This window comes from Lactuca saligna, chromosome 4, assembly GCF_052625555.1.
Source record: "Lactuca saligna cultivar CGN05327 chromosome 4, ASM5262555v1, whole genome shotgun sequence".
Lineage (NCBI taxonomy): Eukaryota > Viridiplantae > Streptophyta > Magnoliopsida > Asterales > Asteraceae > Lactuca > Lactuca saligna.
In genome coordinates, this window is record NC_136420.1 from 152521471 (window position 1) to 152538965 (window position 17495).

Sequence of the window (17495 nt, forward strand, 5' to 3'; positions counted from 1 at the left end):
AGGCCCGAGGTAATGGGTGAGGCCCAGTATTTGTAGTATGCAGTTATGTGTATGGTATGTGGTAGTTTGGGGAACTCACTAAGCTTCGTGCTTATAGTTTTCAGTTTTGGTTTCAGGTACTTCCGGTAGCAGAGGGAAGAGCTCGGGATGATCGCATGGTACACACTATAGATAGTCAGCCTAGGATGTTTTACTCTGATAATAATAACATGTCTTGAATTAACACTCTGATTTTATGTTAAGAAATATGTTATGGATTGACAATTGTGGTTTAAGTAACGTTTTAAAAATGAAGTTGTGATTTTTGGGTCATTTTAGAAAACATAGATCCAATAAGGGTTTCATGCACACATAGGATTGTTTGTATAAAACCCATCAATTATTTGTTGATCTTGGAAAGGAAACTTGAAGCGTGAGGAGCTTGGATAAAAAAGGAGGAAGTGGATATGTCATCTACTTCGTTTTAGCAACAAATTTGTGGTAAAAAGCTAATACATTGACCCTTTCATTCTTAGATCTTCTTCTATGGATATTTATGGTCATTTTTGGGGTTTAATGAAGCCACTCTTGGGTTTGAGCTTGTTACAAGGACATGGTCTCAAATCTGGACTCCTCTAGGCCCCAAATTCATAAAGCTATCAACTTTATCTTATAATAGCCTCTCACCATGCCTTAAGCCTCATTCTAGACTTAATTTTGGTGTTTTAAGCCTTTAAGGGCTTGCATGCATGTAAAGTTCGCAACTTTACGTGATAACTATGCCTTAGGAAGCTGGATCTACAATTTGGAGCTTTAGGGTAGCTTAAAAATGTCTGAATGAGACATGAACTGAAGGGACTCGAAGAATTGCATGGTCAACTCGACGAGTTAGATGAAGATTAGCCGTTTTGGTTTCTGCATGGACTTGGCGAGTCAGAGAGATGACTCGGCGAGTCAGTTAGGGTTTTCCTGACATTTGGACACCGCATGGACTCGACGAGTTGTCTAGAAACATGGTGAGTCAACTAGGGTTTTCACGACTTTTCGAGTTTTGGAAGGACTCGACGAGTCAGTGAGCTATACTCAAAGAGTTGGGTCAACATGGACTGTTGACCTTGACCGTTGACTTTGACTTTGACCAATGGTTGACTAAATTAACTTCTAGGGGTATTTTAATAATTTAGGAATTTATGAAAGTGAATCATTGGTGGATGTACTTGCGAGGTGATTTTTCCTCACTATACTTAAGGGTCGAAGGCACCTTGGTCGCCCCATTGGATCTGATATCCTAGTAGTTAGTGATATGTTGAGTATGAGTTAGTTATGCATGCTAGTTGCTATGTCAGTTTGGTAGATATGTAGGACTACCTACATTACTGTTCGATTATCTGTATGTATCTTTAGCAGTTATATGTTGACATGTTATGTAGGATGGGTTAAGGTTGTACTGCTCCGTGTGATAGCCAACAAACCCTAGAGTATGCTAGATATGAGCTGAGGGCCGGGTAGCGCATGCTAGACTCATACTGAGGAGTCATGAGCATTCTAGATACGAGCTGAGGGCCAGGAAGGGCATGCCAGACTCGTACTGCGGGCTAATCTTTTGTATTCCACTCCAAGGACTGAGGGAGCAAGCCAATCATAAGTTGTAGGTTCGAGAGCAATCTAGACTTATGTTATGGGCATAATTGCAAGCCAGTTGTGAGTTGTGGGCTCGAAAGGCAAGCCAGACTCACACTATAGGCTTGGGGGTAATCTTGTCTGTAGAGTTGTGGACCCATTACATGCTGTTATTTATATATGTGCTATTTGCTGTGTATCAGTATTTTTTTTTTTTTTGGGGGGGGGGGGGGGGGCTCACTAAGCTTTGGGCTTAAAGTTTTGGATTTTGTTTAAGGTACTTTGGATGATCGCGGGAAGGAGAAGGCGTGATCGTGCACCTCCTCGCATTTTATGACTTTGTTTCTGGGATACTCTGACATGGAACTATTTTGAAAACAAATTTGTAATAGTTGTTGGTTTTTGAGTGATTTAAAAGGTTTTAAATTGGCATGATTTTCATGGATGTTACAATACTACTCATTGGAAATGAAATTACAACCTTGCAAGAAGTAAAATATTGGCCTGAAAAGTGTTTTGCTATGAAGTATCTACGAGAGACTGCCTATATTCTTGGGATAAAAATTTGAAGAGATAGAAATAACAGATTAATTAGAGTTAGTCAATGTAGATACTTGGATAAGGTCCTAAAATGATTTAGTATGGAAAATTCCAAGATAGGAGATCTACCTATTTAAAGCAATACCAAATTGAGTAAGACTCAAAGCCCAAGTACGAATGAAGAGATAACTGATATGAGTCGAGCCCCTTATGCTTCGGTTTTAGGATCGATCATGTACGCTATGACATCCAGTCGCTATAAGGGAAATCCTGCCAGAGCTCATTAGACAGTAGTTAAGAACATTCTCAAGTATTTGCGAAGGACAAGGTACATGGTTATAGTCCTTGGTGGCAGTTATACATTGAGAGTGACTAGTTATAGTGACGTTAGCTTTCAAATAGATAGAGAGAACTTTTGTTCTCAATCTGGCTGGGTGTTTACATTAAATGGAGGAACAGTTACTTAGAAAAGTTTCAAGCAAGACACAATAGTTGATTCTACTCGTGATTCAGAGTACATAGCGACAAGTGAAGCATCAAAGGAAGCAATTTGGTTGAAGAGCTTCAACCATAGAAATGATCCTTCAACCAAAATAGTTGGTTCTCCCACACTTAGGGTTCGAACTACCACCAAATGATGTTGTAGACATACCACATCTCAAACCGGTCTTCCCGATAATGACCAAGTGAACACAAAGTTATCCAGGATCTCAAATGGAAACCTCCAAAACCTCCCAATCATGACCACCTCTAATATCAGAATCCCATGTAGATGCACAAGCACTATTTATGTCCACTCATGACACAAATTCTGCATCTAGAAACAGATGAAGTACCACATGCCTCGCCTAATTCCCCAACAAACAATTTACTGCGAGTGTTACTCATAATTATAAGAAGCATCATTCTCTTAGTTAGGATGCATTAGAGACAACAAAAGTTGCTCTTGCTAATTCACTTCCCTTGGTTCCTGAAACAATCAGCTAGCACTTGACCTAGTTAATTTCAAGAAAGCAGACCCCTGATCTCATCTCAAAGTAACCGCACCACAATACCTTTTTGTGCATTTTTACACTGCCATACCCGTCTAATTCCTCACCAAACAATTTATTATGAGCATTACTCATAGTTATAAGAAGCATCATTCTCTTAGTTAGGATACACTAGAGACAACAAAAGTTGCTCTTGCTGATTCACTTCCCTTGCTTCCTGAAATAATCAACTAGCACTTGAACTAGTTAATTTCATGAAAGCAGAACCTTGACCTCATCTCAAAGTAACCGCACCACAATACCTTTTTGTGCATTTTTACACTGCCATACCCGTCTAATTCCCCAGCAAACAATTTATTACGAGCATTACTCATAATTATAAGAAGCATCATTCTCTTAGTTAGGATACATTAGAGACAACAAAAGTTGCTCTTGCTGATTCACTTCCCTTGCTTCCTAAAACAATCAACTAGCACTTGAACTAGTTAATTTCAAGAAAGCAAACCCCTGATCTCATTTCAAAGCAACCGCACCATAATACCCTTTTATGCATTCTTATGCTGCCATATCGATCGACCAAAAAAGTAAAATCTTCTAGACTTATGTCGGGACTACATCCCATCCCTGAAAATCACAAGACCAATCCCCTTTTCTTCCAATCGCAGAAAGATGGAAGTACATAACCCCTGAGGATGATAGTGACATCCCAATCCATCTGCCAACCACTTAATCTCCGGTTGCAATCCTCAAGCCATTCTTCACACTCGCTTCCTTCTTGAGTTCCGTGACTCAACTATCACTACTTGAGCAAGGCTATCCAGACCTTGGAATCAACTACCTTCCATGTTTATGCACCATTGCAACCCAACTGACATGGCCACCGAGGCCTAAACAATCATATGACCCATCCTCAACTTGGACAATCATACCCGATAAACTGATAAATGCAGAAATAAACCACAACGAATCATGGTGCAAAACCATGCCTCATTCCTTAACTAGCTCCTTAGAATCCCCTAAATTTTTCTCGAATTAAGTATAAATCATGTGCTTCTAGTAGTATGGGCCCAATACTACCATTCACACATATCCATACTTTCCTTAAGAATCATCTTTGTTCCTTTAAGTAACCATTCATGTCCGCATCCGTCCTATCCATTCTTATACACATGTTCTCAAATAAATATACATCGCTTAACAATGTAGGCTAACCCATTACAACAAATTGTAGTTTCTCCTAAGTTTCTAACCTCACCCTTCCATCAGCTGTTGAAGAACTCCCAATAATGTTAGTTAACTACTTCATGAATACAATCACATGCATCAAAGCTTAGATAATCCTTCGAGTGAAAAACTCATTCCTACAACGGTTATACTCAAACGAGAGTTGTGCAGTAGGGTTAAATCTGTCACGTTGAGATTATTTAACCTACGCCCCATGTGAATTAACAAATTTACTTAATATTTAAATCACATCATCATGAGTCTCGCAAAGAACAAAGCAAGCAACATTCATGCAGTAACACTCCAAGTCACAGAGAAACAGAGGACATCTCAATCTCACTTCCTACCAAGAAAGATTTCATATCTAGCATAACATCCAATTCCTCTTAGGCCACAAGGCATCACATATCAAGCCAATCCATCCACCAAACATTTATGCAATTGAGAGACATGGAACATGCAATGGATCTAACTAAACAACCCAGGAAGATCCAGGCGATAAGAAACCTGGCTTACCAGGCCAAAACCCTAAAAATGACCGATGTACCTGGGGCAACCACCACACTACTCCCCGCCTTCAGCTACATAAGGAACTCCCCCTAACATTTTCTAAATAGATCATGAATACAATTACATATCACCGGCACCAGATAATTCTTTGAATGAAAGGTCTCACACTACAACGGTTGGACTCAAACAAGAGCTGCACAATAGAGTTAAAATCTAACCTTATAAAATTACCTATTCTCAACAATATGCAACTTAATATACTTGCTCACTAGTTAGCTGAGGTTAATGAAAACTCCTAAAAGCACAAAGCAAGCAGCATTTGAGCATCGAGTAATCATAACAAACATAAACTAAATAGGCCATCCTATCACTAACTGATCAGTATTAGCATGCAATTATACAAGCTCGTACAGTAGGTGTTTGGGCCAGGATCCTTAAAATATTCAGGATCCTCAAATATCCATATCCTCAGCCACCTCAGGATCCCGACTACTACCGTTATTATTTTTATTAATATTTATAATAGTGATATTTTGTTCATAACTAATACATGTGTAGAAGTAGTCAAGGGAAGACCAATTCTCAATGAAGAATCATCTAAACTATGCTAAAGACCTAGAATACTTGATCACATAATGTTCGTGAAGCTGGTTATAAAGGATCCCAGAAATATCGGACATCTTGTTGGTTAGTTTAGACTATAAATTGACACTTGTATCTCCCACACAACACATGGTTTTCTTATTGTAAACTTACTCTACAAAATTATTTACTTGTTCTTACTGAAATATTTTATGGAATTGTCATTTTACATTAATAAAATCATCAAGGTCCTAGCAAGGATCAAGGGATTTCCTTGTAATCCATTGTGTCACTTTATTTTATCATTAGCTATTGCACAATTCGAACATCACAACCTCTCATACAATTTGGTTGATCAGTACTTGTGTAATTTTCGACCAAAACAATCTGGCGCCCACCGTGGGGGCGTAGTGTTCAAATTATACACAACCGATCCTTTCTTCATCCTCCATTCCTTCCATTCCAACCATAAACCTACCACCTCCTTCGAGTGGGCCCCCTACTCAGAGGAAAATTCCTGACACATCTAAGAAAAACACACCTTCGGTCACTAACCAAGGAATTTTGGGATCTTCAGGACTCCAGGATATGACTGCCTCGGCCACTACTGCAAAACTCTTTGCTATGATGAGGAAAATGATGCAACATGTGACCCAACAGAAGGAGGAGAATAGAACATTGCTCAAGGAGGTGGAAAGGATGAAGGCGGAATTTCAGAAGTCCCAGGAAACAACTCCCACAGTTGTACAACTAAGGATCCTGAACTTTGATAGTGCAGGATCCTCAGAAAATCACCAGAAGAACACAATTCCTACCACTGTGGTGTCACCCTGGGGGACAACTACGGACAACTGAGCATCTATGATCAATAATCTCAGTGAGCCTTTCAACTCCTAGAAACCTGGATTCTAGTAACTTCTTAAACAGTAATACTATTAATACTAACTATACTAATGTTGATGCAGGAATAAATCCAGGCATGGCTAGGGAACTTCAACAGTTGAGACAAATGATCTCAAGCGTACCCAGGGTGGTCTAACCCATACCGAAAGCATCTCCAACAAGTCACAGGATCTCGATATTTGCTCCCACGATGCCGATACCAAAGTTCCTAAGTGCTTCCAAACTCCTAGCAGGAAGCTTTACGATGGAACTACAGATCCTGAAGAGCAGATAACACAATACCGAGAAAGGATGGAGATCATTCCCATCCCGGGGCACTTGAAGGAAGCTTGCCTATGCAAAGGCTTTGGTTCAACCCTTACATGGTCAACTCTCAAATGGCTGCTAAACGTTCCCCCATACTATATTACTTCATTTGCACACTTAGTCAATATTTTCAATAACCAGTTTTCTTGCAGCAGAACCTTTGAGAAAATCACTAGTGATCTCTATTGAGTAGTCCCAATGAAAGACTTAGGGATTTTGTTAACAAGTTTGGTAGGGAAGCTTTGAGCATCCCCAACATCGACATGGCTACTACTCTATAGGCCTTCAAAATGGTACTAAGGAAGGATTCACCCTTCTATGAAGACCTTGTGACGACCCCATGCAAAAGATTGGACGAAGTCAGGTGCCGAGCATTGAGGTTCATAAGGTTTGAAGAGGACAAAAGAATCCAGAAAAGAAGCAACCCTTCAAGTCAATATGAGAACCCCAACAGGAAGGCTGAATCCTCAACCCCAAGATCCTATAAATCGAAGCCCTATTCCAAACCGGATCATCACAGGGTCAATGCCCTCGAGGACGAAGGAGAAGAATAGGAACTTTCTAAGATCTCTAACTATTGTTTTTATGTGGATGTTTTAGGTATAATTCATGCTAAGTAGAATCTTGGAGACGAACAAGATGGCCGAAAAGGGATAACAAGTCCATCAGTTGGAAAGATAAGTCCAAATGGTGTGCTTACCATGAAGACTTCGGTCACATGATGGAGGACTGCATAGCCCTAAGAAAAGAAATTAGCTACCTCCTTATCAAGGGAAACCTCAAAGAGATCCTTGGGTGAAAAGGAGAAAAATCCAAGGAGAACAGCCAGGATGGTCACAAGTTCCCAAAGAAACTAGGATCTCCACCCTTTAACGCTAAGATAATTAACGTTATCTTAGGCGGATCTAACATCTGTGGTACTTCTTATTCTTAGGCCAAAAGACACGCCAATGTCTCTAAAACAGAAAAGGAAGATAGAGCACAAAAGAATACCATGGCTAGCAGTGAAAAGGAAATCACATTTGACGAGACGGACAGGGAAGGGGTTCAGGATCCTCACCATGACTGACTCGTGATAACACTGTACATGGCCAACCATTTCGTCAGTAGGATCCTTGTTGATGGAGGATCCTCGGTCAACATCGTACTCCTAGACGCGTTAAAATGGATGAACATCCCAAAAACAGAAATAATCAAGAGATCCTTGGTCCTCATAGGATTTAGAGGGGAAAAAAACACACGATTGGGGAAATAAAGCTATCAATATACATAGAAGGGGTAAAATCTATACAAAATTTATGTGTTATTGACACCTTATGTTCTTATAATGTGATAGAAGGTAGACCGCGGATCCATGAGATGAAAGTGGTTCCATCAACATATCATCAGTGTGTAAAATTTCCTACTCTGTGTGGAATAATAAAGATCATGGGAGATCAACAAGAGCTGAAAGAATGTTATAAAACCTCTATGAAATCTACGACCAAACCTCAGCAAGCATAACAATCAAGGTGGGGGTCACGACACGTTCTAGAAACGAAGGAGCAATGTGTGAAGGAAGTGCCCATGGGCATCAAGGATCCTGAACTAAAGTCCTCATAGGATCCTCAATGCCTGATCAAATTGAGCAAGATCTGTTAAACTTCTTAAGAACTAGAAGCAAGACATTCACATGGAAACACAAAGATATGACAGGTATAGAAAAGAATATTATCACTCACAAACTTAATATTGATCCTTCTTTCATACCAATTCACCAAAAGAGAAGGAAATTTTCACCCGAAAGGAATCAGATCATCCAAGAAGAAGTAGAGAAGCTCCTCAAGACAAGAATGATCAAGGAGGTAAAGTTCCCAAGATGGCTAGCAAACATGATTTTCATACAAAAGAAAAACGACAAATGCAGAGTATGTGTAGACTACACAGATCTTAACAAGGCTTGTCCTAAGGATCCTTTCCCTCTATCGCATATTGACTCTATGATAGATGCAACGACTGGCCACAAACTCTTAACCTTCATGGACGCTTCAACAAGATTTCAACAAATCCAGATGGAACCATCCAATCAAGAAGATACATCGTTTATAACACCAACATGTATATTTGTTACACCGCAATGCCTTTTGGTCTTAAAAATGCAGGTGTAACATATCAAAGATTGGTGAATCGGATGTTTAAAAACAAGCTGAGGGACACCATGGAAGTCTATATTGACGACATGGTGGTGAAGTCAATGAAGCCTGAAGATCATCTCAGGGATCTTAAAGAAGCATTTGACATCCTAGACGAATACAATATGAAGTTGAATCCGCTCAAATGCCACTTTGGAATGAAGTCGGGCAAGTTCCTTGGATATATGGTAACCAAGAGAGGAATAGATGCAAGCCTAGAGCAGATCAAAGCAATCATTGAGCTGAAATCTCCTTCTTCAACAAAAGACATTAAAAGGTTAAACGCAAGGGTGACGACACTCAACATGTTCATTTCAAGATCCTCAGAAAGATGTAAACCCTTCTACGATATATTGAAGAAGAAAAAGAGGTTTGAATGGACTGAAGATCATGGGAAAGCTTTTCAGGAACTCAAAAAATACTTGAGTTCCGTGCCGTTCCTGGTAAAGCCTATAGACAGGGAACCATTTCTCCTCTACCAATCAGTATCCTCAAATGCGATAAGTACTGTGTTGGCCAAGGATCTTAACGGAGACCAACATACTATCTACTATGTAAGTAAAAGTCTCCTGGATCCTGAAACCAGGTACTCTCACCTCGAACAACTAGTTCTTGCCTTAGTAACTGCTTCTACTAAATTAAGACATTATTTTGAAATACATATTATACATGTAAAAACTAATTATCCTATTAAGAATGTTAAGAGAAAACCAAAAATGTAAGGAAGGATGGCAAAATGGTCGGTAAAGTTAAGCACGTTTGACATTAGATATGAACCAAGATTCGCCATAAAGTCAAAAACATTAGCAGACTTTGTGGCTGAATTTAGTGATGATCTATGAAACGAAGATGAGATGGAAGCCAAGCAACTCCTAGAAGATGAACACTTGGGAAAATGGAAATTGTTCACAGACGGAGCTTCGAATAAAAAAGGAATTAGGCTAGGGATCATACTAAAGTCTCCATAGGGAGGCATCCTACCCCAGGAAGTTAGATGCGAATTCAACACTACCAATAACAAAGATGAATACGAAGCACTCATCATGGGACTACAATTGGCTAAGGATCTTCAAACCAGGGATCTTCGGGTATTTGTTGATTCTTTATTACTAACTAATCATTTCAATGGATATTATGCAGTGAAAGGTGAAAGATTAGCACTATATCTGAAGATCCTCAAAAAATTAGCTCCTGATTTCGAGAAATTTAGCCTAACCCAAGTTCCCAGAGAAGAAAACACAGAAGTAGACACATTAGACAACTTAGGATCCTCCCTTAGGATCCCACCAGAAACGAAGATTCTTATAACCCACATAGTAACCCCAGCCATAGAAACCTTCTCTGACAAATCTGATGATCCTGAAAAACTAACAAGCGTAGCCGCTATTGAAGATCCTGACTCTCAAATCCCTCCTCGAAGGGACCTCGATGAACAGGATACTCAAAGAAGTCCACAATAATGGACCCAAACCATTATGGAGTATCTCCAAAATGGCACGATCCCAACAAAAGAAAAAAAGCGAAAGAGCATTCAGAACAAGAGTATCAGGATTCGTGGTAATCCAAGGTAAACTCTATAAAAATTCTATGGCAGGTCCATACCTTAGATACTTGGAAGATCCTGAAGCTGCAGAAGTCTTGAAGGACATACATGAACGAGACTATGGCAATCATACCGGGGCCAAATCCTTATGCTCCAAGATACTAAGAACATGATAGTATTGGCCAACCATGAAGAGAGATTCTTTTATACATGCTCAAAAGTGTGATGCTTGCCAAAGACATAGCAACATCCTGCATCAACCGACAAAACCCCTACATCCTATTATCTCTCCATGACCATTCATGAAAAGGGGAATGGATATAGTGGGAAAATTACCCATAACCCTAGGAGGAAAAGTTTTCATGCTAGTAATGACTGATTATTTCTCCAAGTGGATCGAAGATGAAGCTTGCGTTTAGGTAAGAGACAAAGAGGTTGTGTCATTTATTAAACGTAATATATTGACCAGGTTTGGGATCCCGACTGAAATTATATGCGACAATGGATCCCATTTCATAAGCAAAAGGACAAAAAACTTTTTCATAAGTTGGGGAATCAAGATGATAACGTCCATTCCTATTCATTCCCAAGCTACTAGTCAAGAAGAATCCAGCAATAAAATCATAGTAAACAAGTTAAAGAAAAGATTGGATAAGAAGTAGGGAAGATGGGTAGAAGAGCTCCTTTTAGTATTATGGGCAGATAAGACTATTTCCAAAGTAGCCACAAGTCAGACCCCCTACTCCTTGGTGTTTGGGACAGAAGCAGTGATCTCCACCGAAGTAGTGATCCCGAAGGCAAGATACTTACTGCAAGATCAAGAGAATAACGACAAGATCGTAGCACAAGATCTTAACACTATTGATGAACTCAAAGAACTTGTCAAAATACGCATTACTGCTCATCAACAAAGAATCACCAAGGCTTACAATAAAAACATAAAAGTCAGAAGGTTTCAAATAGGAGACTTGGTATTAAGGAAAACATTTCAAAACACCAAGGATCCTAGTGCAGGAAAATTAGCTCCTAAATGGGAAGGACCATATCTCATAAATGTTGAAGCGGGGAAGGGATCATATTGGCTAGCAACACTCGAAGGAGACATTTTACCAAGATCATGGAATGCTATACACCTCAAAGCATACTACATGTAAGTAGGGCCGATTAATCCTCAACAAAACAGAGGTACACATGCTCCTTACCTTGAACTTTTTATCATTGCTTACTTCTCCTCAGTCACATTACTAACTTAAGCGTCGGAGGGGCATTAGCTAGACTAACGCCCATCCCTAGCTAACGTTTGCTATGCAGAACAACGTGCAACTAAATATCTCCATAAGTAATGATCCTGAAATGAAAGGACACTCAGGGTTGAAAATCCTAAAATATAAGGATCCTCTAAATCCTAAAGTACAGGGATCCTCAAGATTGAAGATCCTGAAACATAAGGATCTTGACACACAAAGATCTTAGCGTCTTAACACTTAAGAAACTCCATTATATCAACGGTGTAATCTTTTGTAACAACCCGAAATTTGTTCGTCGCCAAAACCCGTTCTACCCGGAAAGTCGCCGTTATCGGATTCATTCCGTTTTCTCTTTGGAGTTAATCGTATAAACTTATATGTTTATTTTATTCTAATGAGTGTCTAAATCACTCAGGAACTTATGTTATTAGCCCAAAAACATTTATTTCGTGAGTTTTTATAATGTTCCCGTCGGGGGACGGAAACTCAATCGGGTGCGACCAAAAGTCGCGTTTAGCGTCGGTATCGGGTAGAATTCCACCGCGTGCAAATTTTAGGAACTATATAAACGTGTTTCAGCTTTCATTTGAAGCTTTTCCTTCTCTCACTACTCTCTCTCTAACCTCTCTTCAAAAATCCAAAGATTAAGGGTCCAAAACTCAATTTTAAGGCTTCAAATCCTTAAGGTACCTTCCTAGCTTCAATCTATAGCATGTTTAGCTTCCAAATTAGACACTTAATCATGAAATGGGACACAATGTATGAGTTTACAGCCCAGGAAGATGCCTAGGCCGTAAACACCAAAAATGATGTGTTTTGAGCCCTTGAACCCCTCCTTGACTAGTTTGGACTTTAGATATGGCTATGGTACTTCAAGATATGGACTCTAAACATGTAAAACTTGAATTTTGTGATGTTTGAAGGAGTTTACGGCCAAGGATCATTCTTGGGCCGTAAACTCATATAATTAGGGTTTTCATGCCCTTAAACCCTTCCAAATCACTTCTATGGCCTAGATATGAATTATAGGACCTTGATTCTAGCATTTGGACACTTGAAACATGAATTTTAGGGGATTTAGATGAGTTCACAGCCAAGGAGAGTGCTTGGGCCATAAACTCCCCAAAACTTGGCATAAATCCAATTCTAAGGTGTTAGAAAGCCATCCAACACCACCAAAAGCCTTGGAATAAATCAAGGGACCAACCAAAAATACTTTGAGGGCCTAAAACACATCATTCATGGGATTTCTAAGGGTTTACGGCCAAGACTTGTTCTTGGGCCGTAAACTCCAAAATTTTGGTGTTAGAATGCAAACTAAACACCCCTAAGGCCCTTAGATGAATTTTAGAAGTCCTTTCATGCAAGTTTTAGACCTTGAAACTCCTTGAAGCACCCTATAGAAGAGTTTACAGCCATGAGGGGGGTCTCATGGGCCGTAAACTCCATAAACACCCCAAAAGTCCCTTGCAAACTCATGATAGGCCTTGGATAAATTCTACCAATCACATGTGATTTGTTCTAGCACCATTTAACATCATTTTCTTGGGTAAATAGGGGTTTACGGCCTTGGAGCCATGCTAGACCATAAAATCCCATAAAGGGGGTCTATTTGATGTTTTGTAATCATTCCAAGTCCTTAAACCAAGTTTAGAAATTATCCCCTAAGTGTTGGAAGTCCAAATTGCACCATAAACCACCCATCATGAGTTTACGGTTGTAAACTCATGGGGATGGGTGTTTTGGCCATAAACTCCCTAAAGGGGGTGTTCCTTTGATGTCCCAACTCATTTCCCAAGTCCCTTGTGTCATTCATGTCCCTAAACGCCACCCGGGTCCTTCCAAACACTTGTATCAGAGTGTTATCGCGACTTGAAGCATTTGTCCCTATCCAACAATCAATCTAAGTCCTAATTAGATACAAATGTGTATCTTTACATGATAATTAGGAACCTCGTGTGTTTACAAGTTCCGGATCAACTCTTAGCATCCAAACTGTCTCGTATCTCGTCCGGTGAGTTCATACCCCTACGGCTTTTTCACTGTTTTCAATGTTTTCAGGGGGGGAATACAAGCAAACTATAACTGTTTTCCAATCACAACATTGATGTGTTTCAAACAATATCTGACAAACCTATAAACTCTTTTACTCCTTATGTATTATGCTGAGCATAAGGAATGACTATTCGATTTCAACTAAATGGATTTTAGTTAAGGAAACAATCAAACTAATCAAATTATTATGGGAATAATTTGGGGGTCTTCACTATTCTTTCTATCGTATACTGATGTCTATATCAAGTTATTAGATAAACTATGTCTGATTCAGTTTATCTCCGTATCATTTTAATGTATTGTCAGATAATTTCATGTATGTATCTATACTTTACTGTACTATGTTTCATAATCTTCTGTATATCGATATCTTACAAGAACCCTGTGAATAGTTTAGTACTAGTTTGTGAGATAGTCACTACCCTTTATGGATGATCAGTAAATCCTCCTCGGAAGTGTAACCAGAGTCTCCTGGAGGGAGAGCGCGGAATTTGTGAATAGATCTATTCGGGACTGACAATCCCACACCTTAACTGCTAGGTACATTTAGGCGGGCACGCCTAGGGTGACAAATTTCTGGATATCGTTCGACGTCTGACAAACGTCAAGGAGGTCACGTTGTCGTATTAGTATGGTTACCCGACTCACAATATGTATTAATACCAGCTTATTCACAGTTTGGGTTCAGAAACTATATCTCGTTCGGGATAGTGATCCCATGGTTTTGCATCTATATTTTATATCTCTTTCGGGATTGTGATCCCATGATATTGTTTCTAGATCTCTTTCGGGATAGTGATCCTATGGTTTTATACTTATAACTTGTACGGGATGTCTTTCCCCATGGTCTTTAACTATATCTTATACGGGATAGTGATCCCATGGTTTTCTAAATCTATATCTTATACAGGATAATGATCCCAAGGTTTTGTATCTATATCTTATACGGGATAGTGATCCCATGGTTTTCTAAATCCATGTCTTTCCCCATGGTCTTTAACTATATCTTATACGAGATAGTGATCCCATGGTTTTCTAAATCTATATCTTATACGGGATAATGATCCCAAGGTTTTGTATCTATATCTTATACGGGATAGTGATCCCATGGTTTTCCAAATCTGTATCTTATTCGGGATAGTGATCCCATGGTTTCAATCTACATTTACATATATACATCAACTTATCTCGTGTTTAGTCCGGGATGATAGTCCCATGATCTTAAACCTGCACTTTCAGATGTGTCAAACTATCTTATATGTCTTTCGGGATAGTAATCCCAAGATTTTCATTATATAGTTTTGTGTGTTAAACTATACTTTGTGATATACAACCGGTCTTATAATTAGGAAAATATGGGATTTTCCTGGGGTAAAATACAATACATAACCGAATTGGTAACAAATGATAACTTAACCAATTTCACATAAGAAAATATGGGATTTTCTTGGATAACAACTTTTTCGGAAACTAAAGGAAACCGATACATTTCCATAAACCAAAACCGCTTATGAACTCACCAGCTTTATGCTGATTTTCCAATCGCTTGTATTCTCAGGTCCAAGTTAGACAGGTACCCGGTGATCTCTTTTGATGAAGACGGAGTGCGTGGAAGACTCGTCTCAACTTTTGTTTATATGATGCATATGTATATCTTGTATAACTTTACTTTTGAACAAATGTAAACTTTCATATATATGTAATGTAATGTTTGTTTACTGTGATTACTATGTACATTGGATTTGATACACAACTTGGAGTCAACCCCAGGGACGTTTCCGCCTTTGGTTTTCGAGGTGTGACAGATTGGTATCAGAGCCCTTGTTTATAGTGAACAGACTATACCAAACCTTACATGGTATAAAACTATAAACACTAAAGGGCCTCAGTGCTCTGAATTAAAAGTATCTTCAAAACTACAAGTATTTTCAAAAGTATACAAGTATACCGAACCACCGAAATCCGTAACTACAAGTAGAACAAAACATAAGTAAATGGGTGTTGTACACTGCGGTTAAACCTGGGCAGTTATGTAGTCGTGTCTAGGGTCAATATAGCCTGGTCAACTATATTCATTCGAGACACGGCCAACATGTGCTTGGGAGTGACTGTGGTACGCAGCATGCCTAAAACTTACCTAACATTCCAAACAACGAATCGTTGCTGCAGCGCAACCATGAAATACTATGGGAGTATTTCTCGAGCCAATACTTCGTAGAAAATCCTCGTATACGTGATGTTACTTGATCATTCCACTAGCGATAAAATGTTCTGTTTTGATAACTCCTTCCTGCTTTATCGCTTAGTATGATGCTATATCTGTCTTGATGAGATATCCCTTGTTCAATATCTCTTGATTCAATTCAGAGGACTTATAATCCTCTCTTTCCTGATCTTTTTAGATCAAGATGACTCCGAGAATGAGACCCAGCTCGAAGAACAACGATAATCCTCCTCCGCCACCATCTTCTCCTCAATTTGATCTCGCATCACTTCAAACAGTTCTGACTGATGCAATAGTGGCAGCTACGTCTCAAATGAATCCCGGTGGCTCCGGAGGTGGTCCCCAACACCAAAATCCAGAAGACAGCCAGGAACACCGAAGAGGGGGTTCCTACAAAGACTTCATGAACGCGAAGCCCACAACCTTTGATGGCACTGGAGGTGTCATTTCCTTGACTCGATGGTTCGAGAAAATCGAGTCAATCTTCGAAATATGTGCCTGTTCGGAGTCTGATAAAGTCAAGTTTGCCGCCTGCACTTTCCTTGATAAAGCCCTGACTTGGTGGAAGCGGCCGAGTCAAATCCTTAACCTTACCCATAGCAAATGCCATGGGTTGGGAAGCTATGAAGGAGCTTCTGCTTGCAGAATACTGTCCTCGAGGCGAAATTCAGAAACTGGAACACGAACTCTGGAACCTTAAGATGAAGGGTTCCAATATAACAGCTTATACTTCAAGATTCGATGACCTGGCATTACTCTGTCCGGGAATGGTTACCCCGGAGAGTAAAAAGATCGAGAGATTCATCTGGGGATTGACCCAGCCAACAAAAGGGAATGTCTTGGCTGCGAAGCCAGACACGTACGACAGCGCTAAATGCCTTGCGAAAATCTTGATCGATCACGAAGACAATTCAGATGAGGAAACTACCACTCCCGAGTCAGACACAAGTGGAGGTGAAAGCAAAAAGAAATCTCGGAACAAGCGAAAGGCCCCGAGTACGAAAGGGTCTTCCAAGAAACAGCAAACGGTAGCAGTCCATGCTGCTACTGCCCCTATTGCTGTCTCAGCTGTCGGTTCTACAGCCCAAACTCCCACCAGTGGATACACTGGCAGTCTTCCTTGGTGTGGTAAGTGCAACTACTATCACCACATTCCTGGTCCATGTCGCGAAAGGAGCTACGACAACTGTGGCAAGAAGGGCCATCTGTCTCGAACCTGCAGAAAACCAGCCAAATCAACAAACCAATCATCGGGAGCAGGAATCAGCCCAGCCTGCTACAATTGTGGTGAAGCAGGGCACTTCAAAAGGAATTGCCCCAAAGCAACTACCACCACTGATCCCTCTGTCGCCGCAGGTATACTTCTCTTTGATAACTCTTATACCTGCAATTTTTTTTCGATTCCCGTGTTTGGAAGGAAACCTGTTATCTATCTATTCAAATGTTTTCTAAGCTCAATTCCTCGTATGCGATCGAAATGTGCATCATCGAGACGACTAACCGATGAGATGGAGAACACTAACTTCGTACCTATAGATTGAATCCTCGGTCCAGAGGACTATTCTATTCCATTCGGTTAAATGGGAAACCTTTCGCGAT